General features: G+C 36.1%; 1 long non-coding RNA gene across 1 annotated transcript in view; it reads left to right on the top strand.

The window, feature by feature from the left end:
• LOC134759023 (uncharacterized) overlaps positions 1-23,118 on the top strand; it is a 478,714-nt gene continuing 455,596 nt past the window's right edge. Inside the window, exon 1 of the long non-coding RNA XR_010134871.1 lies at positions 1-611. This is a non-coding gene — a long non-coding RNA (uncharacterized lncRNA). The remainder of the gene's footprint in view (positions 612-23,118) is intronic.

The following is a 23,118-nucleotide window of genomic DNA, read 5'->3' on the forward strand; positions in this document are numbered from 1 at the left end:
TAGGCGATCCGCGGGATGTGTGCGGGTCAGTGCCTGGGGTCCCGGGCCTAAAGCCCCTTTCTCAGCTAGCCACAATAAACCAGCGCAAGGTTTAGTCCTTACTGGGTCACCGGCCATCCTCTATTATTCAACGCTTCACAACAAAAAACACTTATTAATCAGCGCTGACCAGAGGCCCCTTTTGAAACAAGAGAAGAGGGGAGAGAGAGAGGGAGTGAGAGAGAGAGGGGTGAAAAGAAGATTGAGAAGCCCTGGACAGATCTTTCTAAAGCCAGAGCAACCATGGGGTACTTTCCTCCAGTGGCCAAAGTTTATTTGACACAACAAAGTTTCTAATCAGGCCACGGAGACCTGGATTTCTCCTCATTTGCCTCACTCCCGGTCTCTTCCTCTGAAGATGCTGGAGACTTTGTTGCAAGAAAGGATGGCTTTAGGTCATGTTGCTGAGGCCTGATCTTAAAGATCTAATTGCTATTGGAAGAGAATCCTGTTTCCCAACTGGGCCTCCCCTCTGGAGATGGAGCAAGGAAGACTGTCCAACTCTGCTCTGGGCACCCTGCTGATGGATGAGGTGTCAGGCCAGTCGTCATGTGAGGACTGGTTTCCAAATGGTATGAGCAGTAGTCAAATGCGGTACTTATTGGTGATACTGAATGCAATCTGTAGATTTTCTACTTCATGTTGTTTCAGGCCAGATATATGAAAAAACTAAACTTGCTTGCTAGAGTGAAGAGAAACCGATTATTCCTATGCTCAGACAAGGATTGAGGGGAAAGGATATGATGAGTTTACTTTGAGAGAAGAAATTGATTAAAAATGTTCCATACCACTAAAGTCAGTGGGTTCTTTGCTCAACTTTGATAATTTTTACAGAGCTTATTTGATGTTTGTAACCTAATTTTGTGTCTTTTATTTATCTGGTTACATGATAATTATGAACACATGCTCAGACATATATGGACCCTACTATACATCAAAGTGAAGTGCTACCTACGTCAGTTTTATGGATGAGTTTAATCCATTTAGAACTCAGCTAGACATTTTTGATGGCAAAATTTTGTCGCTTTCTGATTTGGGGTTGGAAGCCAATATTTCTTGGTTATTCTGTCTGTTTCACATTACTCAGGTTGTAATTTAGCCAAGTGAGCAAAGCTCTTTTGTAATGGCTGATGTTTACAAGTAACGGAGGCAGCAGATATTGAATCTTGGTTGTCAAAAGATATAAAACAATGATTTTCCTAAAGAAATAGAAATGAACGTCAAAACAGTATTCTTTTAAGTTTAAATTTTCGTTTGTGTACACTTTTGAGTTTCTGAGTAACATAACTAACCATTTTACTTGTTATGATTCAAAGAAGCCTTTAAAAACCAGAACAAGTATGGATGGGGGATTCTGAGTTGAGCAAATTAAGCTGTAGAACTACAGGGCTTGGTAATGAAAGCAAGAATGCAGAATTACTTGGTAGCAAACTACACTGATATTTACCAGAGTTTATGTAGTAAATGCAAAAATGAGTTGCATACTTTGGTCTGATGCCTACTATTTAAGATTGGCCTTTTTTTAATGTGGAAAATATTGTGTTACTTAGATTTTGCAGAGCTCAAGGGTTCTTGCAATGGAGTAATCAAGTGTTATCTGAATTATTTAAAGCCTGGGATTAAAGGCCTTGGAGTTGACTGCTGACAAACTCTCAAATGTAGGCAAGGGAAAGTTTAGTATTCTTATCTTTCTGTTTATACTTTGAAAATAATTTGGCCAATTGTAGTAAATTATTTTTAAAGTTTATGCATAAGAACAATGAATATTTCTTCTATGATTTGTTTCCCAAATGAGCAAGTAAGATTATTCAGAAAACAAGTAGTTATCTGTTTACTGCATACCAGTGTGTCACCTAACATGCACTGTTTTCACAAGATTGTGCTTTAAAAAACATATTTGCTATGGAGAGCTCTACTGTTTCAAAAAAGCATTTAGAGTGTGGATACACACAATGTATTCATTCAACAAATTCATTTGGGGGACATGACAATTTTATGTCATGTTTTTCCTTTTGCTATTTTGGTTGACTTCCTAATTTGCCTAAAGGAGGCAATATTCCATTTGTATATACATGTTTATTTGTAAACTAAAGGTACCTACTAAATGGGACTTGTCTTTCACAGAATATCTCTGAGTAAGTTTTATCAAATAAGCAAATAGATAAAAGCTTTAAAATAATATGTAATACATTGGATGTGTACATATATCATTGCACCATTTCAGCACACTTAAAGACTCTAAATACTTTCTTTCTTTTTCTTCTTCCTCCTCCTCCTCTTCTGCTTCTCTCTCTCTCTCTTTTTCTTTTGCTAAGAAACTAAGTAAATAGCATTGCAATAACATTTCCTTAAATATTCCAGTGAATTTGTATGGAAATTGGAATACCTTCCACATTATTCAAAGGAGAAAAAATAATACGTAAACATTATATTCAGCAAATGTTTAAAATAGAGAAATGTTATTTGTTGATATTATTTACCATGGAAGCAATATTTGTTAAATTTGGTTAAATTTGTTAAATCTTTATGAAATCATTGTTATTCCCAAGTACTTTTTTTCTGGGACAATACATACATACTTGTATTTTTAAAGAAAATATTTACATCTCTAACAGAAACCTGAAAATTTTACGACAGATTTAGCACATCACAAAAATTACTTCATAGGTATGCAAATCATGTATATTCTGGAATTTTTTTTTTTGCCTTAAAAAAGCCACCTGGACAGATTTATTCTTTTTTCAAAAAAAAGATACATTTTAATAAATCTCCACTACAGAAGGAAACAAATATCTTGCTAAAATTTGTGCATCTTTATCCAAATGAAGTTGAGATTACAAAACATATGATTACAAAATGAAAAGTATATACAGTCTGGGGAATTTATCTGGAAACATTTCAGTTTTTGCATTTATGTTTCTTCCTGGCAGATACATATAATTCAGACCTTTTTTCCCTCTTGACAGAATGTGTCAAATTCAGTTTGAATTTATATGAACATGATCTGACAAAATACAGTAGAAATAGGTTATTATGAAGTTTAAATGTAAACTCTGCTGAATGTTGCCTTAATACATACTACTTTCTGTCTTATCTAAAAGTAAACTAGTGTTGTTTTTCATGATGGAATGAAGGTAAAAAGAAACTGATAGAAATTTGACTTGCCCCCCATGATCTGCCTGTTGCCAGAGAATTCTGGTTACTTGTATAGATCTAAGACTTCTGTGGAGCGACTCAGCCTAGCACTTATTTATTTATAAACTTTCAGCTCACTAGAGACTCAAAGTTATATTTAGAAAATTAGAACCTCACATGATATACATTTATTTGATTCTTTCATTTAAATACTTCATGAGTATACCAAAAGTAATTTTTAATCAAAAATTTTCATTAGGTTTAACATATATTGCATTTAAATGCCCCTAATGTGTTTCTGTATATACCGTAATAAAACATCTCATTTTTTGGAAACAAAAGAAAATCAAACTTCTGAATGAAACTTTTCCCTCAAAATTATTTCCTATAGTTCTTAGTTCAATATTTCCTTTGACTAATTGCACTTTGGTACATATGTTGTGAAATCCATTTTGGCTTAGACATCAATTTTTCACCCAGAAAGCCTATCTGCTTGTATAACCACTTGCGACAAAGCAGAGTATTCTAGAGAATTTCACAAAAGCTCCAAAGATGAGTGTGTGTGTTAAACTATTTAAATCCCAGAGGTTTATGGATGTTTGTTATAAGTTGAAAAGGAAGTATTCAGCACTGCCAGAGTGGTAGTTTTTTTTTTAAATGAAGGTTAAGTTTTAGAAATGCCTAAAACATAAAATATACACAATAAAACACATCTGTATTTGGATTTTTAATCTTGGTAATTAGTGATTGAGTGTTTTAGGTTGACACAAGCTTCTCTTTCACTTAAGGAAACTGTTTAGAAATACTGCAAGGAACTAGCTGTGTTGAGATTATGGCAAAGAATTAAGGTATTTTTGTTTATTTTTTTTCTTGTGTTTTTATGGATTAAAATGTAGCTCAGTGTCCTTGAACTCTTCTAGTGCCCCTTATGTGTTTTATTGCTTTTTGGGAAATACTAATGGGGGCAGGGGTTTTGGAGAGGAGGGCGTTAGGCAATAGAGTCTATGGATCAAGTAGAGTTTGGGTGGAAATGCTCATAATATTGAACCAGTCTCCTTGTGCCAGGAAAGGGTTCATTTGCCAAGCTTTTCTTTCTCTGTAATTCTTCTGCCTCTCCACTCAAGGTGCCTAAGAGATCCCATGAAAATTAAGCTCTGGTAAAAATCATTTGTTCTGTACCTGATGAAAAAGGTATTAAGAGGCAGGAGAATGACTCCGGTTTCACATCAGGACTGGCACTTTGGAGTTCATGCTAGTCTGCAGCAACATAATGTTATGTTTTATGGATGTGCACGATGTTTTATTTCCCAGTAGTTACACGTACATTGCAGATGCATGAAGACCATATTTAAAATTAAAACCCTAAAAACAGCAACGTTCACTTAAACATGTTTTGTAAGAAAAAGACATTAGAGGGGAAAAGGTCTTAGCTATGGGAAAAGAAAAAAAATACTTAGCCATAAAAATATATAATTTCATTGCATTGCAGCTAGCTTTAATCAAATTCCAGTTTTCTGAAGACCACAGTTAACTGAAGTTTAAGTAACTTATTCATAACTATTTATAACTTAAGTTTATGAATATCCTAAGAGTTTTTCTGGGTACTCCAGTTTCTTTTGAAAGGCAGCTTTTGTAAAACCAACCATCTGAGACCCCATTCTATCTCAACTACTTTTTATCCCAAGGTTATTTATTGGTCTTCTGATACCTAAAGATAAACAGATTTGTTTGTACATGTACATCACCACAGAGCCCAGCCAGGACAAGTCATTCCAGCGCCACCTGGGAAGAGTTGAGATTGGGGCTGTGGGGCCTGATCAGAAAGGCTGCTAAGCTTGACATGACAGGTTCCTGGGGCCTTTGTGAAAGCCCTTGCCCTTAGAAGCAGAGCCACAGTTTCTCCAAAGTGGTAGAGTAATGCCAATTTCATGCTTTGGTGCAATCCTGGGTTTGCTAGCATCAACCCTAATCACTCCAGCTGTGAAGAATATAAGCTTCATGATCAAGCTTTCCCATTCCCTCCTGTACCTCCTCATCTTTCTCTCTTCTTCTTTCTTCTCTTTTTTCCTTCTCTTCTCCTTCTCTTCTCTTCCTTCTCTTCTCAGACTGCAGTGGCAATGAATCAGCCCAATGGGCAGATGCACTTTGCTATTGATTTGCTTGCTTTGTAAGTTATGCTTTAAAACTATCAGGTGAGGGCTTGAAGTTTTTTTTTTTTTTTTTAAGACTAGTGTACTTGTTGAGTATAAGACTCACTTTGTGGAGTTTGGCGATCTGGCCAGAGGCATGGAGAAGACCACATTGTAGGTGTGATTTTCTTCTAGGGTGGGCTTAGAGTAACCTAAAGGTTAGTGATCTGAGACATATCTCTGGGAATGCCCAGGAACAACAATCTCAAAGATTTAGGAAGAGCTCTCCTGATTTTAGAAGTTCTGGGTCTGGAAGATAGACAATGGGGTTGCTCTTTCTGGATAATTCTACGTTAGTTATGTCCTCATCCCCTTCTAGTGTGTGGTGTGTGTGTGTGTGTTTGTGTGTGTGTGAGTGTGTATGGAGAGAGAGAGAGAAAGGTAGAACAGATAATGGTGAGTATAGTTGTTGATGTAACAGAATGGCCCTAATTTAGAGTTGGAGTGCAAACATAACTCTAAAAATGGTTATCAAGGACTTTTCAGAACATTAAAACAAGTCAAACTGATTAGGACAAATAATCATGCAGTTTTACAATGCCTTTTGTTTGAAAATTTGCTTCTATGGATGGATCAAGGGTTTAGGGGGAACAAAAAAGTCTGAATTGCCTGGGAGATAGTAGAATTGCTGGGTTGCAAGGGAAGTTGTCTGGTGTGTTCACTGATCTTTAAATAAGACCAAGGGATGATGGGAAGAAAAAAGAACTGGCATTTGGTTGGGTGTACTCTATGTGAAATGCTCTACCAGGCTCTATCACAGACATATTATTTCATATATTCTCACCTCAGCCCTTTAACATAGGTATTAATTTTTCTTTATTTTACAAATGAGAATGCTGAAGCTTTGAAGGGTTATATAACCTGGCCAGGGTCACACAGCTAACAAATTTTGGAATGAAGACTAGAATTTAAATAAGTTTTTCTCCAAAATCTGTATTTTTTCTTCAACCAGAAATATCTCACATGATTTATTTTTCTCATAATCACTCATGACAGAAGTAGGTATTTAATCACCACGTATCTTCCCAGACTCGTTTTTCTCCATACTCTCCTCTCTACAGTTATTTTCTACTTCTGTCATTGGGCAGATGCCTTATGCTTTTTCAAACACTCCTATCCAAAAACTCTCTCTCTTCTTTGGCTCAAACTGTTCAGTTTGCCTGCAGTGCCTTCACCAGGACATTGACTTGGGTTGCCTTTTATTCACATGGGTGTATGAGCTCATGGGCTTGAAGCCAAACATATATATATACACATGAATTGGAATTTTATGTTGCATTAAACTGTGAAACAGGGAAATTGGGCAAAGGCAGTAGCAATTTTACTTTTCAGAGATTTAATTTTGGGATGTAATGATTCTTTTTTCTTCTTTTTCCAGTTTTTCAATATTTATTTTAAGAAAGCTTTTTTGCTACCCTATTTCACTTCCGAACACATAATCTAGCCAATTAAATCATGAGTCTGAAACTTCGAGGCCTTGAGCTAGTTCTTTACTGAGGTTAAGCATCATTTAGTAGCATAATTAACTCTTTAAAGCTCTTAACTCACTATATTCTACTTATTGAATGCTTGATACTTAGTGCTAATTCTCAAAGAAAGGAAAAATGAGAGCATGTTAATAACATCTAACATATTCTATGAAGTTTTCTAAATATGGGTATACATCTAGTATATTGAATATAATTATGTTTTAGTTTTCTTATGAGAGTAGTAATCCTCACTTAAAGGAAAATTGTGAAAGTTTATTAATACTGGCAGAACATCTTGAGAATGATAAATAATATAAAGTAGAAAAATCAAAATATAAATGCTAGATTAGAAAACATTTAAATTCAAAATTATATTTACTATTTAGTTCTAAACATTAAATGAATGTTTCTATTTTCCTTCTTATAATTTCCATTGAAATATTTATTTAAGATTCTTATACTAAAATCTTTAAATGACTGTTACTTATATATGTCTATTTCTAGAAAACTAATCACCGTACTGTAGTGAATCTAAATATTCCTTCTATTGAGCTAAAAACTCAGAGGTAATCTAGGGTTAAAAAATTGAAACTTAAAAGTACAGTATGTTAGTGATTAAAATAATTTAGTAAATAATGAAAGAGAATATTAAAATTTAATATAGCAGTTTTTGGATGGGAATTAACATTGGAGAGCACACTAAGTATTTATTTCAAAAATACAAATAACCTTGAAGCTTATGTTTTTGGGTATAAGTTACTGTTTGTAGCACTGTTCCAAATAAGGCACTGAGGGCTGATTTGGAGCAGTGTGATATAGTGTTAATATGGAGAACAAAAGAAAGGAAACAATAAGGGCATATACTCATTTAAAATCTTTCAGAAAAGTACTGTAATATTAGTGACCAAAATATGAGACCAATAATCTGAGATTTATTAAAAGCCAAACCTCTGGTGAGCCATTATAGCTCTTCGTCTTTGACTTAATTTCTTAATCCCAAAATGGAGATAAAATTGCTTACTTGCAAAAGGATAGTGAATACTAATTAATTAATGGGTCTGAGCACTGCTGATGCATTCCGTTTTCTTAATTCATGTTTTAAGGCTACAAACACAGACATGCTTACAATATGGAAGCTGTCTGTTAATACATAATGTATCCCAATGTTTGGGTTGTTCAAATGCATACCTAGCAGACTCAGATGAGTCATAGATACATTTCCTGGAGAACTTAATAGTGGTTTTAAACTACTCAGCTCAGAATGTAACTTTTGATAGAAAACACTGAATTTTACTGGTTTCATCTCTGAGGCTTAAGGTGTGTGTGTGTGTGTGAACATGCTTATATACACAGTTTCTTTTGCATTTTAGGTAGAAATGTAGAGAAATATATTTAGCAAAATAAACCTCTTAATCACCATAAATCCAAACTAGTGCTTGTCTTCAGTTTCTAGTTTGTATGCAGTGCCTCAAGGCATGGTAACATCTGCCTAGGCATTAGCGGCATGATCTGCTTAACCTAAATTTAAGGAATTGTTTCAGGTTTTTGGGAATTAATTTGTCATGATAGTGTCATCTGCACAAGAATGTAAGTTAGATCATGTGTGGCCTTCCAGAGCGGATGGGCCTCACATGTATGTGCTATCGTGGAAAAGGTGCAGGGCCAGGAGTCAGGAGCCCCTGTTTCTAGGCCTGGCTTCACCTCTGATAAATTGAGTGAGGCAATGAAAAGTGACAGTTTCCTCAACTATAGGAAGAGTGCACTGGATTAACATTTTGTGTCCCTAGTACTATAACCCAAATCTCTAAATTTCCAGGCTCACGCTCTCCCTATTGTTTTACCCTGCCGTTTTCGAGTGCTTCTGCAGGAGTCAACTCTGGGCGAACTACATGCCAGGGAGTATTGCCTGCAGAGAGCTGTGCACATATTCAATAAATGTTGCTTGAAATGCTTCATGATTAATTAGCCATCTAGAGAAATCCTGTGATCAATGTGGATGACTGAACCTTAATAGTAAAATAGTTAAAATTTATTGAGTACCTCTAATGTGACAGGCACTCTATTTGCAGTTTACATATGATATCTCACTTAAGCAACCATCTAGGAAACACATCTAAATCCTCCTGGAGAGTTTTGACATTGTGGTATTATTGGCCATTCTTCTCACGAAGTCTTTTCTGCTGGCCTTGTTTGGAGCCTCCCTTATGATGTAACTTGAAGAAACTCAATAAATGCAAATAGGTTTGCATTGGAAGAAAACAGGGTTAACTATCCACCCAAACCTCAAGCTAATGCACTGAATCTACAAATTGTATCTTAAAAAGCTATGGGCAAGATCATGTTTGTGGGAGAATCTTCTTCCTCATCATCCATGGTTCCTCCCCTTATCTGAATACTTAAATGGGCATGAAGTAGTTTTTCTTTTCTTTCTTTTTGTAATTCTGCCATGAAATACCTCAATAATGCATCTTGTCCTCCCTGTCCCTGGCATAATTGTCTTAGTTCAGACATTTATTATCTCTCTTGTGGAATGTTGTAATAGCCTCCTCAGTGGTCTTTCTTTTCATCTTTTTCTAATATTTTCTCTTTTCTTGCTGCCAGAGTGAATTTCCTAACCCTGAAGCTGATTGTGTTTAAAATTCCTCAATAGGTCCCCTTGACATCCTACAGGGAGTATTGCCTCTTTGCTACCTAGTTCCCACACAGAGGGAGCTGCCCCATTCTTTAGGTATCTGTGCACTTTGATATATACCTCTTTTAGCAAATATATTTTATGCATGTCGCTTCTATTGGTTTGTGAGCTTCACATAATATAACATCTTTGAATCATATCAGTGACGCCACATTGTTAAGGATTGCTGAAGGAATAAAGACTTTGGGAAGCCTGAGCTATTTCCTGGTTTCAAGAGAGGAAACATAAAGACTCCTTTTTCTTTCTGTAGTAGCCATCTTGGCCAGCAAAAAAAGGCTAGATAGAATTTTTATTTCCAACCTTTCATTTCTTCTGGCCCAAGAATAATTCTCTGTGATGAAGGACCGATCCTATATTGTTAAATAAGTTCTGTAGCTCTGTCTTAGGAGAATTCTATTAGGTTGTTGCAAAAGTAATTGCAGTAATGGAATTCTGGGTAGTGGCATTACTTTTAATGGCAAAAACTGCAATTACTTTTGCACCAACCTAATGGCATCTCAGAGCATTGTGCCTTTGTTAACTTGTAAGCCAGTGCATACCTTTCTCTAGCTGGTATATTGAGAGCAGGATATAGCTAACCAGGTTGATAAAAACAGATTTAGAATTTCAAAGCATAGAGAATAGAGTCAAGAAAATCTAGCTTCTAAAGATGATTCCATTATCTACTAGTTGTGTGAGTTTGAGTGAACATCTTAGCCAGTGTAACCTTAATTTTCTTTTGTATACAGTGGGGATAATTCCCAGGTTATAGATCTGTTCTGAGCATTCAGTATTATGACACGTAAAGCACCTCATGTAGTGCCTGGCATTAAGTACTCTCATAGTAGTAGCTATTACCATCATTATTATCACTATTAGTAGCATTTAATGCCCTGCTGCAATGAAGAGCATCACAGTTCATTACAATTGTTTTTCTAATCCATTTTCTTATTTAATTCTCATAAACCCCAACCCTATAATTATAATCTATGAAAAGGGCTTGATTTATTGTCTCAGAATTTCTGATAGGCAACTTACTTGGCTAGGTGACAGCAGGCTAGGACTCAGAGATAACTGTTTCAGGACTACTTTTCAAAGGTCTGATCCTTCTTTCTGATAGGAGGAACTAAAGTCTTAAGACCAAGGTTACCCTGAGAGTCACAGCTAACCCCCTACTCCAGAAAGAAAATATTTCCAGGGCTGAACCTAAGCTGGTACAAGAAGGCTGCAGTAAGTAAGGTAGAGAAAACATTCTTAGAATGACCCAGGAGAAGATAAGTGGAGGAGTGGGAAGAGAAGGAACCTCCTTGGAGGTCCTGCAGAACCTTCTCAGAACTGCAGAATAATGGCTTAGCCTGAAAAACATCAAAAGATGCACTTGATTGCTTTTTCTCCTCACCCTCTATTCATCCTTCAGCAAACCCTATCAGCTTTACCTTCAAATAATTTCCTAAATCTGATCACCTTTTTCTATTTTCACCACTATTTGTCATGGATGGAACCACCATCATTTCTCTCTTGATCTATTGCAGCAGTCTTTAAATTGGTCTCCTTATTTCTACTCTTGACTCTCCTGCTCCTCCTCTACAGAGCTGACAGAGTGAGCTATTAAAATGTAAATCAAATCACATCACTCCACTGCTCAAAAATGTACAAAGGTTTCTGTCACACTCAGAATAAAATCCAGAGTCCTTGCAATGACACTCGAAGCCTTACATGATCTACCTACCACCTACCCCTTCCAGTTGCTTTCCTTCCTTTTCTTACCCACTCATCCTATTCAGCCACTCTGGCTTTCTTGTTCACAGACTTTGTATATTATGAAACTATTGCAGTTTCCCTTGTTAAATTGGTTTCTAGTAAGTTTAGAGCTAAATTTCTGGTCTATCTCTAGTAAGCTTATAATAATATATATTTTTAAAAATTACCATTGTTACTTCTGGCTCAGCTTTCCTTTTCTGCTATTACTTTCTCTAGACTACTTTTCTTAATTAAAACTAAAATATAAACCTTATTGTCTTTTTATTGTAAAATCAATATACATGTTTATGACCATAAAATCAGAAAATATAGACAATTGAAAAGTAGAACAGTATTCTTATCAAATCCCCCACCCCGCACTAAATCTTCCAGCTATTGTAAAGTTTAAACATCTTAACACGAGTTTAAAAAATCCTGGTTTCTGCTTATCTCTTGCTTAATCTCTTAACACTCCCTGTTTGCATGATTACCTTCTGTTCATTCTTCATATCCTCAGTGGAAACATTAGGAGGCCTTCCCAGATATTTCATCTATGAGACCTCTAACCTCATAACACAAGGTGAGTCCTCTAGTGCAAAGTGATGTTGTTGCCCCTGTTGAAGAGCAGGGACATGTCTTTCTTATTCTTTACTTTATCCATGTAATTAGTTTAGTATCTGGCCCAGAAAAACCGCTTAATGAATATTGATAAATGAGTGAATAAATGAATGGATGAAAAGTTCTTGCTGGGGGAGGGTTTTTGAAAGTCTCTGTTCAAGGTTTATGTTCTGTCATAAATGTTTTATGAGAGGTGTGCAGGCAGTAGGTGTAAAATATAAAACACTCTGGGCTAGGCATGGTGGCTCATGCCTGTAATCCCAGCACTTTGGGAGGCCAAGGTAGGCAGATCACCTGAGGTCAGGAGTTTGAGAACAGCCTGGCCAACATGGAAAAAACCTGTCTCTACTAAAAATACAAAAATTAGCTGGGCGTGGTGGTGCGTGCCTGTAATCCCAGTTTCTCTGGAGGCTGAGGCAGGAGAATTGCTTGAACCTGGGAGGCAGAGGATGCAGTGAGCTGAGATTGCACCACTGCACTCCAGTCTGGGTAGCGGTGAGAGACTCTGTCTCCAATATATATATCACTTCAAATAGGTGCTCTTTATGGGGTAATATTATGGAAATCCTTTGTCTTGGAGTATACCCAATAAGATTTAAGATTGCCAAAGCCCTTCTTTCAGTAGGGGATCTCTTCAGTCATCTTCCCCTTAGTGCTACTGATGGGAACTATTGAGTGTGAGTTCTTGAACATAGTAGAATCAAACAAAAAGTTAGAGAACCAGAATATGACCTTTTTTATCATTCTAATTTTATTGATTCACAGTGTTCATTTTATTGATTTATACAATCAATTGTGTTTTCTCTGTGCCCATAGTTGGGGAGCAAGCACTTTGAGCTTACAGTAGATTTGTAGATATCTTTTCATGCTCAGTCTCTCATCAGGATGGTGGAGATGTGCTGAAATTAATCTATTATCTGAATTAATGAAATGCCTTTTATTTGGCTCTGCCATCTTTATAGAGTAGTTAAATCTTTGCTCTGGGCAGAAGTGATGGCAAGACTACTATCTGCAGAGACACAGCAATGTGCAGGGATGGGAAAAGCGGATAGTTCCAGAAAATAGTTCATTCTAGACTTCCTAATATTTTATAAAATGTTCCTGCTCATCTCTTTATATGCGGATGGTTTTTATAAAAGCGAATAATAAAGCAGATCACATTTCATCTAATAATATACAAGGTGTTGGATTTAGAAGCCATAATGATGAAAATGACTGTCATTGTCTCTTGAGTTGGATTTGCTATGGCTACTACATACTGAATGAGCCTATCCAAGAGGTAGAGATTTGCTCTCTCTCTCTCTCTCTTTTTTTTTTTTATCAAAAATAGCTACCATTTATTGAGTGCTTATAATCATATAATCTTGAGCCTATAGAACAACTCAATAGTTGGATGTGTTTGCTACCACTTTACTGAGGAGTAAATTAAGATGCAGCAATGTTAAATAACCCAAATCATAAAACTGGTGTTCCAGCTGGATTTCTTTGACTCCAAAGTCCCTGCTCCTACCACAAGAAGGCCTTAGGTAGAATGGTGGAAATGTCAATGTAGGATCTAAAGTGTTTTAAAACGTTTTCAAATAGCAGTGAGATATTTTTTCTCTAACATGCAAATTTACATTATAAATGTATGAGTGAGGCTATAATGAAGATAGAAAGTTTGCTTGGAGGTGAGGGAAGGTGCTCCAGTGAGAGGATAAAATGGGATAAAATTGTGAAAATTTTGTTGACTCTTAAAGCTGTAAAAGCCTGTAAGATTAATAGAGATAGAAGTTGAAAGGAAAGAAATGAGGGTGTACTGAAGATCCCTTGAGTCCCATGGTTGACTAATAAAACAGGAGAAGACAGTAAACAAAACAGAGCATATTATAGGGGGCAGATCCTAAAACCAAGCTTGGAAACTGACCCTGGTGGAGCAGTCAAGGGAACAAGGAAACAAGACAGAGAGGCAACAAAATACACAGGTTGCTTTGATTGGTAGAGTGTGGCTCAAGTCAGAGAACATATGCCAATCAAGATTCTTAAGGAGATATGAAGGGTGATACTTACAAAGTGGTTATAGATTCTGCTCCATAAGGCATTTTTCTTCAAAGACCCTAGCAGAGAAATGGCAATAAATACTGAAGCTTGATCTAGGACTAGTTAGCGGAAGTCAGGTGCTATTGACAGATTTTTCAACCTACTGGCAGTGACAACATTTAATCTCCAGGAAGCCTTGCTGGCCAAATAGCAGACTCCAAGACAAATTGGCTACAATCCCTGTCCTTTTCTCAAAAAGACCACGTTGAGAAGGGAGATAGGGAAGGTAGGGAAAGAGACAGATGTGTAAGCAGATAAATTACAGATAGTATAGTGAATTATATATAATACATACATATACATAGGAGGCACTTTGGAAGTAAAATAGGAATCTTGACTAACTTTAAATAGAAATACACCAAAACCATATATGAAATTGTGTTTTGGTATAACAAGTAATGTGCTATGTAACATTAGCACAGAATAATTAATTCTTTCTGATGGCTTTAAGGAAAACTGCATTGAAGATGGAATATTTGAGAGACCTTGAAGGATGAGCTTTGTTTAAGGCAGAGAATAGTATTATTAAGTACCAAGAACAAGAATGAGAATTCTGTACCTTTGTTCCTTTGCAGAAAAGTTCTAGGAATAGAACTGTAATCTGTTCAACCAGGAAGAAGCACTCAAACTGTATACTCAATCATCTCCTTCAATTATCATTAAAGTGATCTGATGTAAGCAATTGCCCAGCTCCTGTGACACTTAAGTTTATAACGATGGGTTTCCTTGTTGTAGAAGTGCATTTTGTTGTGAGTATCTGTGTGTACAGACAAAGCATAGAGGAAACTCTTGGAGCTCTAACTTTTGCAGTGATTGTTGGAGAGAACTCTGTGTGTCTCTGGTAGATGAGAGGGTCAAATGTGGTGTGTGTGAATGTGTGTGTCTCCATAGGGGGAGGTATAGGAGGTAGACATGGAGCAATTCCAGGATCCTGGGAAGAGGCTGTGACTCCTTCTACCTGTCTTTGGACTTCTTTTGTCAGTTTCTGTTCAGGTCTCTGTAGGAAGACTGTGCTGTCCTGGCTTTTAGCAGATGGCCTTTGCAGGGATCTGGCCTTTGCCAGATCCACCTCACCAAGAAAAGACAACATTGTATGGGAAGATAATCTGGGATATATATATATATATATATGAAATATAAATTTAATGTATATTAAATTTTATATATAATTAGATATATCTATATAATTATATATAATTAGATATATCTATATAATTATATATATAATTAGATATATCTATATAATTATATATAATTTGATATCTATATATAATTAGATATCTATATAAGTATATATATAATTAAATATATATCTATATAATTATATATATATAAAATTAAATGAGACAGTTGCTTCCAGAGATAAATCTTTAGCCTTCAAATTCTCTTCTGTGATCTAAGAGATAATACAGAACATTTCTAGGTGGTATACCATTGCTTTTTAACAGCTGTCCTATGGTGAAAAAGCCAGGCACAGTAAGTACCCGAAACTATAGAAATGTCAGCATGTGGTATGCTGATATATTAATTCCAATAGTATTGATTCAGAAACACATATTACATATATGCCATATGGGCCTTAAATATTTATGAAAGCTAAAAGTCATGAAAACAATTCTTTAATGAAAAAGTTAAGTATATATTACTGTAATTTTTTATGGACTAAATTTTAGGCATTTAATTTTTAACTTACAGATTCTTACTAAAGAGACACTTATGACTTAAAAAAGTCAATTCTTACTAGTTACTTACTCTTCAAAAAAACACTATATTAGACGCTATACAGGAATGAAAAGGATGTCTGGAATTTGTCAGGTTCTTAACTTGTTCTTCCTAGCTTCTATTTTTACCACCCATTAAGTGGTAATTCTTCATTATAGGATAATAATTGAAGGAAATAATAGGTAAATCTCAAGTCAGTTCACTCTTTGCCTTTTCCAAGTGAAATGGCTTGTGGGGAAAAGCAGAGCTGGCAGGAGAGAGTAAAGCAATGATTGTAAAGAAGGTGTCTTAGAATTGGGAAAACAACACACATACTGTTTGTTTGTTTGTTTGTTTGTTTTGGCATGCCCTTTAAGCCTGGTATGGTGCTAGAGTGATACGGCATAATTTAGTCTAAAAGTGCTGGACTAGTAACCCCGAAACCTGGCCTCTAGCTATGGCTCTAAGACTAATTGGTTGTATTTTAGTTTCCTAATTTGTAAATGAGAGACCGATTAGTTTATCCTTAAATGTGATGTTATGAAGATTATCTAGATTTTTACAGATTTCCACAGCAGACTTTATTCTATTGAGAACTGCATATCTGTATACAATCCTTGGTTTCTTCCCATATATTCCTGACATATATGTTCAATTAATGAAGGAGTAAAATAATATGAAATGGTTGTAGAAGCTGCCTCTATTGTGCCCTGAGAGCCTGGCACACCTATCTTGTGGATCTGGAAAGTTGTGGAATACCCTGTGCTTGAGTGCCTCTGTCCCTCTCTCCAGGCTTAATCACGATCTGTTTTTTTCCTGACACCATCAAGTTCTCTTTCTAAAAAAGACTACATCTGTTTTCCTTGCATATGTGTCGGAATAGAAAAAGATGCTGCCATGAGACTTGCCTTGTCATATGATTTATATATAAATCACCTTTTCCTATATTTTGAACACCTTCTTATCCATTTCACCATCTTCTTTCTATCCTGCATTATTCATTGACCCAGTTCTATGACACACTTTTGTCCATCTTGATAGTTTCAGCACTTAGCTTGTAGTTTGCCTTTCTTCTTTAACACCTACAAACATACATAAAAATTTTGACTTGATTTTTAGATACTGGATATTTTTTTAACCTCCCCATGTCTTCACCTTCACTTTGCTAATATATAATTATTCCTGTGGAATCTCATCCTTATCTAGAATGGTTTATCTTCTGTATCTTAAGATGTTATAATAATACCACCACCATCATCATCATCAAGTAGTATTATTTTCAGTGCTTTTTTCCTCATCCATTTTTATACATTGAACCTTTAACATTCTCTCACACCAAATAAACTGGTATTCTAGTTTTAATTTTAAAACTCTTTCTCCCCAGCACTATCTATTTACCTTTGAATTCTTTTGAATTCCTGCCTCCTCTGGGCCCCATGATCAGTAATTAAACTCTGACATTTTGAGAGTGCAATAATCTTGCATCTTCTTGATCTTGCAGTGGATCTGGTGTGCCAGTCCTGGCATCTAATGAAGCCTGATTGTCTGAGTTCCCAGCTCTTGTCCTGCCAGTTGTAGGAGGTCATAAAAGCATACTAATTGAGTCCTATAGAAATATATGTAATCTGTCCTTAGCTAGACCTTTCCCGTTCTCTGTGACTTTACATCACATTTGGATGCAGCAGTTCCAATTCATTTCCCTACTCCTTCTGTCCTCTGCCTTGTTCTTACTTCTTTTACACTTAACAGATAAGCTTTCCTGATTTACTGAGAACATCTGTGGCAATAATCCTGTCAACTTCTTTCTCTTCAATTCAGAAAATCTCTTGTACTTCCACCCATTATCCTCTTCATCGCTATCTCTTTTTTCCATGATTAATTCCAGCAGCTTGTGATTGATCTTATGGCCACCTGATTCCTTCTGGGATCTGTTTGTTTCTTGTGACTTTAAGTTCCCAGACCTACCACTTGTTTGTTGTGTGATTTTTGAGTAGGTTTTTGAACTTTCAGACTCTGTTTTCTCATCTGTAAAACAGGAAAATATTATCCATCTCATTTGATTTCTGAAGGATCAAATGAGATAGTGGATTCTCATATATCTTTCTAACTGCTTATTTGTGGTGACAGGTCTTAGCAATTTGAAGCAGAACTGTATTTTTCTTCCCAAATCATCAACCTTTGCCCTAACTAGGACCAGAATCACACCAAGCATCATATTCTAACTACAAAAGGTGTAAACATATTTATGACTAAAGCAATCAGGGTAGAACAGGAGATATGCTGCCATCCCAGGGAGATTTTTCCCCCAGACAACTGTGGAGCCTCATTTGCGAAGAAAGATGAGAGCAGTAAATTTTGAAAATAAAAGTAACTGGCAACTTGAGTATTAACATGACTTTTAAGAGCTCATCTGTTTGACCTACAAAATAACAGGGTTTGACTGGATGATCTCTTTTGCAGCTTCAGGAATCTGTGATTTTCTGGCCCTGAGTCTGAGCTCCTCTTATAGTACGAAATTATCTCCTGAAATATAAGTGAGCGGCTCAGGGCTGGTACTATTTCATCAGACAAAGAAGAATTTCTTGTTGCAAATGATTGTACTATTAGTTTTGAGAGAAAACTCAATGATCTGCTCAGTGTACAAGGAGCGGTATTGAGTGTTTCCTAGCGGATAGATAGCTGGCAGGCTTAAAATGAGTATTGATGTGTTTACGTGGAGATAAGGATACACGTTAGCTTTTCGCAGAATTCCGTTTTCAATTACTCTTGAACTAGTTTGAAAATTCATCGTCTTCATGCCAAATACTTTTAGTGTGCCATGTATGCTGAGTAGCAGACCCTGACATCTCAACAGGGCTCACATAAGTATACTCAGGCAAAAATTAAATGAAATTGGGGGAGTGCAGGTCTCTGGTACTGCTCTGGTAGTCAGAATCAATAATTTTTGCCCATTAGGTGATACACCAATGTTTCTCTTTCCACTCTTTCTCTTTTCTCCTCACTTTTCACTCCTTTCTGCCTACTTTTCTCTCTTCTTTTTGCCTTTTTTTCTTTCACGTGGAATGCATTGCCTTTTTTGAAGAGAATGAGTAATGCCTGTAGACGGTTTTCTCTAGGATTAGCTGCTTTTGCTTGTTAAAAACAGAGAATATCACAGAGCCCTAGGAGAGATAATGGTCAGAGGAGGACGTTCAGGCCATTTCTGTAAGTTTAGGCCACATCATACTCTACGCAGATGACGTTTCTAGATGAGAAAATTCCATCACCTTTTCTGGTCTCTCTTCCAATATTGACCAACGTTCACTGTCACAAGTGCTGCAGTATTGAACCTGCTGCTAAATTGTCTCAACGCTGGCAGCAGTGAATGTGTTGACAAGTAAAGGGGAAAAATAAAGCAAAAGGAGCTATTGAGGCATGCCCCCAGAAAGGTTCAGTGTTTATAAATATGATGCTTTATAGGATAGCTGTACATGTATGCAACCTAGGATCAAATTGATCCTCTCAAAATATAATAAGCCTATAATTCACAGCTACTCCACATCCTGTGCTGGTCCCATATGTGGCCACAGCTGTGAGGTCCTCAGTGTAGTTATTTAAAATCAAAGAGTTAGTCTAAAGATAGACAATTTATTTAATAATGTTAGTAAAATTTTGGGAGGCATATTTTTACCAGTTGAAATTATACTTATTTCATAGAATTTTATGGATTGTCAGATTGGAATGGGACCTCACTCCTCTATCAGGTGCTTGATTATCCATTAGGATATCCAAGTGACCATCTACCCTCTATCTGGATATCTCTGGGGGATGGAGTGTACTTGTGAAGCCTCTTTCATTTGTAAAGCACTCAAGTTACTAAAAAGTTTGGTCTTGTATGAGGAGATTTAGGCATAATCTAAGTATCTATCTCTTCAGGCCTTCTTCATTCAGGATTTACAGTTTGCTTAAAATAAACCACCTCCCTCCACCCCAATAAAACAAAGCAAAGCAAAAGTCAACCTGAACATAATTTACAAATCTAAATAGATCAATGAGAAACTAATAAATGTATTTAATTATTTAGGTTTTTGTAAAAAGGTGATTTGTTTAAGCAGGAACACATACCAAAAAAAGTGTACCTAATTACATTTTTTTTCCTCTGGGAAGTCCAACCTTTTATTGACTGAACTATTGATGAGCTCAGCTGTTACTCTTCTTCTCATAAGGCTTACGGTCAACCCTTAGATTTTTATTTTGTCAAAAACATGGTCTTAAATGTGTATTAACTTATTTTCATTTTATAAAAGCATTTTTTTTCTATAAAATTGTCTCAAACCACAGTGCAAAAGTAAAACATTCTATTAGCTAAAAATCAAAAGTATTAGCTGAACTAAAAATGGAATCTATTAAGAATGCCATATTTTAATACTATAAAATTATTCCTTTTAGTTTGTTTTTGATATGAATAACAAGCAAGTGGGAAGAAAGAAAGAGACACTCAAATAGATTGTGGAGGATTAGGGTTAAAGCTGTGGGCATGAAGTTGTGGTATGGTGAAATATATGACTTCTGACCCTTGGTTTTTCCACACACAAAAAATGGGTTGATAGTAACATCTAATATAGAGAATTGTTGAAGGGGTTAGAAACCATACGTAAGAGTATTTGATAATCAATAAAGAACACTCATTTTTATGACTCATATACCTAATCACCAGGTTCATAATGAATCTATAATTGAGAAGGGTCTCAAGAAAGCTCCCAGAGGTAATGTCTAAATTGCTGCTTCATGAGTTTGGGAGAAAGCTATAGTAGAAAAATCAAAGAATCTGGAGTCTGAAAGGCTTGGTTTTGAATTCTGGGTATGCCTCTTACCAGAAGAGTGACTCTAGGCAAATTATTTATCTCTGTGCGCTTACATTTTCTTATTGTGAGTATCACATAAATAAGGTGTGTGGCAATGACAGTGCTTAATAAGAATTAATTTTATTTTTTTCCAATAAGAGCAATCTGTTGCAGACACTCCTGCAGAGTTGAGAGTGGTTATAACCAGGAAGTCATTTTCCAGTTACTTTTAGAGACCCTGGATTCCATATTGTGAGGCAAGTTGTGAAGCTTTGGCATTATAATATGCTAACAAGGCCCCTATTGCTTTTCGAATGCATATTATTACTGTTTCATGTGGAAGAAATAAGGTATTTCTACAAACCACTGCTCAAGGAAATAAGAGAGGACACAAGCAAATGGAAAAACATTCCATGCTCATGGGTAGGAAGAATCAATATCGTGAAAATGGCCATACTGCCCAAGGTAATTTATAGATTCAGTGCCATCTTCCCTTTTTCTTAGGGAGTTGTGGAAATTCCTAAAATATAGAAGCAGGGACCTGGAATCAGAATCTAGGTATGGTTATTAGCTCTCCTACTTAACAAGCTGTACAAATTCGGGCAAGTCACATATCTAATTTTAGTCTCAGTTTTTAAATGTATAAAGTGGGAATAATAATAATAGGTTGATTTCTTCACAGAATTGTTTTGAGATCCAAATGAGATGTTAAAGTTGCTGAAAACTGGTCTGTGCTACATATATGCGAAGTTTATTATCTTATCAAACCTGACTGAGCTGGGGTAACAACACCATTGGCATCTCCTGTTAGATTGGGATAGCCTGAAGCACTGTGCTTCTCAGTACCAGAAGGTCCTCGAGGTGTCAATGCCTGGGGATCATCTTGCTGAAGCTACTACTATGTAGATCTCCCTCTGGGCTATATGGCTTCCCAGGGAGACTGGTCCACACTGTTGATCACACCTCTAACTGTGGCCAGCCATAAGGGAGTCTAGACAATGTAAGTGACTCTGATGAAAACAATACTGTCACCAGATACTCATGGACATAAAGATGGCAGCAGTAGACACTGGAGACTACTAACTAGTGCAGAGAGAGAGAGGCAGGATTAAAAAACTAAGTATTGGATACTAAGCTCATTACCTGCTGATGAGATCATTCATGCCCCAAATCTCAGCATCACACAATTAACCCATGTAACAAAACTGCAACATGTGCCCCTGAATCTGAAATAAAAGTTGAAATTATTTAACAAACAAAGCAAAACACTGCCACCAGGAAAAGATCTCAAAGTGTATGTTTTTCTTCAGGATCCTCGTCATAGATAAGAGGTAATTCATTTATAATATCTAATAATTATAATAACAGCATACACGTTACAGTGTGCTTTTATATACCACATTGTTTGCTCTGATCTTCATGTAAAACACCACAAGGTCCATAAGTCAAGTATTATCTTTATCCCTATTTTATAGATGCTTCAAATTAGACAAGTAAATTTCCCAATGTCACCTAGCTAATTAGAGGTAAAGGTGGGGCTTAAATTGAGATATTCTGATTCCTGATTTATTTTTCTCCCCCACACTAACTTCTTAAGGAGTTATTGGTAATGAACCTAAGCATTGGGAAAACAAAGCTGCAGTGGGTTCAGATAATTTGAAAGTTAACCTGATATCGCTTTTGTTCAGCTATGCACACAGATAAGCAGCCAGTGACCCGTGGAAACCTAGTTCTTTTTCATCAAGGTGGTCAACAGGATCTCACTCCTTTTAAAATGTTCTTTTGATTTTGAATGATTAGAGAAAAGAGAATATAAAAGTCTAAGAGGAAAAATATAAGCAAGTTCAAAAACCACTAAAGTGCTAAGAAGTTGTGAATTCAAAAAAGACATATCTGTCCATGTTTATGCATGGTCTCCTGAATGAGATAATTTAAGAGAATCAGCTATGCTTGAAACTATCTTAGGTGTGAGACATTGACTTTTAACATCTGTGGAGAGACACATGTGTCAACCTATTGCCGAAGCACTGGTTGTTTATAAACAGCAACAGGAAATTTTTTGCCTTCCTGTAAACTGACACAGGTTTGGGTAAGGATACAGTAAAATCTCCTTAGCATGGCAAACCTCAGGGCCCCAACATGCCTTTCCAGCCTCTTCTCCAAAGTGGCATCCACTATGAAGCCAACCACACAAAATGCCTACCAGTCCCTGGAGGAGTCAATTTAGGTGCTGGGTTGATTTTCCCTTCCCCATCACCACCTTTTAATGTTAGGATATTACTTGTTGTTACCATTATTACTATTGAGATGTCAGGTTAAAGCATTTTATCAACTTTTCCCAAAGGCTAGGTCTTTTAAAAAATATGACACTGAGAGGAAAATTTCCTTTTCTCCTTTTTCTGTTCACCTGAGATCACATTTTTTTTCCTGCTATATGGACATGACATATCCACTCACTTTTTGGAATAATTTGAGACACTTCTGTTTAGAGTAGTATATTTCTGATTTTATTAGCCAAACATTATTCTTTCCCCATCTCTATATTCTTTTTTTCTTTCAAGAAAAGATTTTTCTTTTTCTTTCTTTTTTTTAATTTTTTTTATTTGAGACAGAATCTCACTCTGTTGCCCGGGCTGGAGTGTAGTGGTGCAATA

Source organism: Gorilla gorilla, chromosome 7 (genome assembly GCF_029281585.2).
Source record: "Gorilla gorilla gorilla isolate KB3781 chromosome 7, NHGRI_mGorGor1-v2.1_pri, whole genome shotgun sequence".
NCBI classification, from domain to species: domain Eukaryota; kingdom Metazoa; phylum Chordata; class Mammalia; order Primates; family Hominidae; genus Gorilla; species Gorilla gorilla.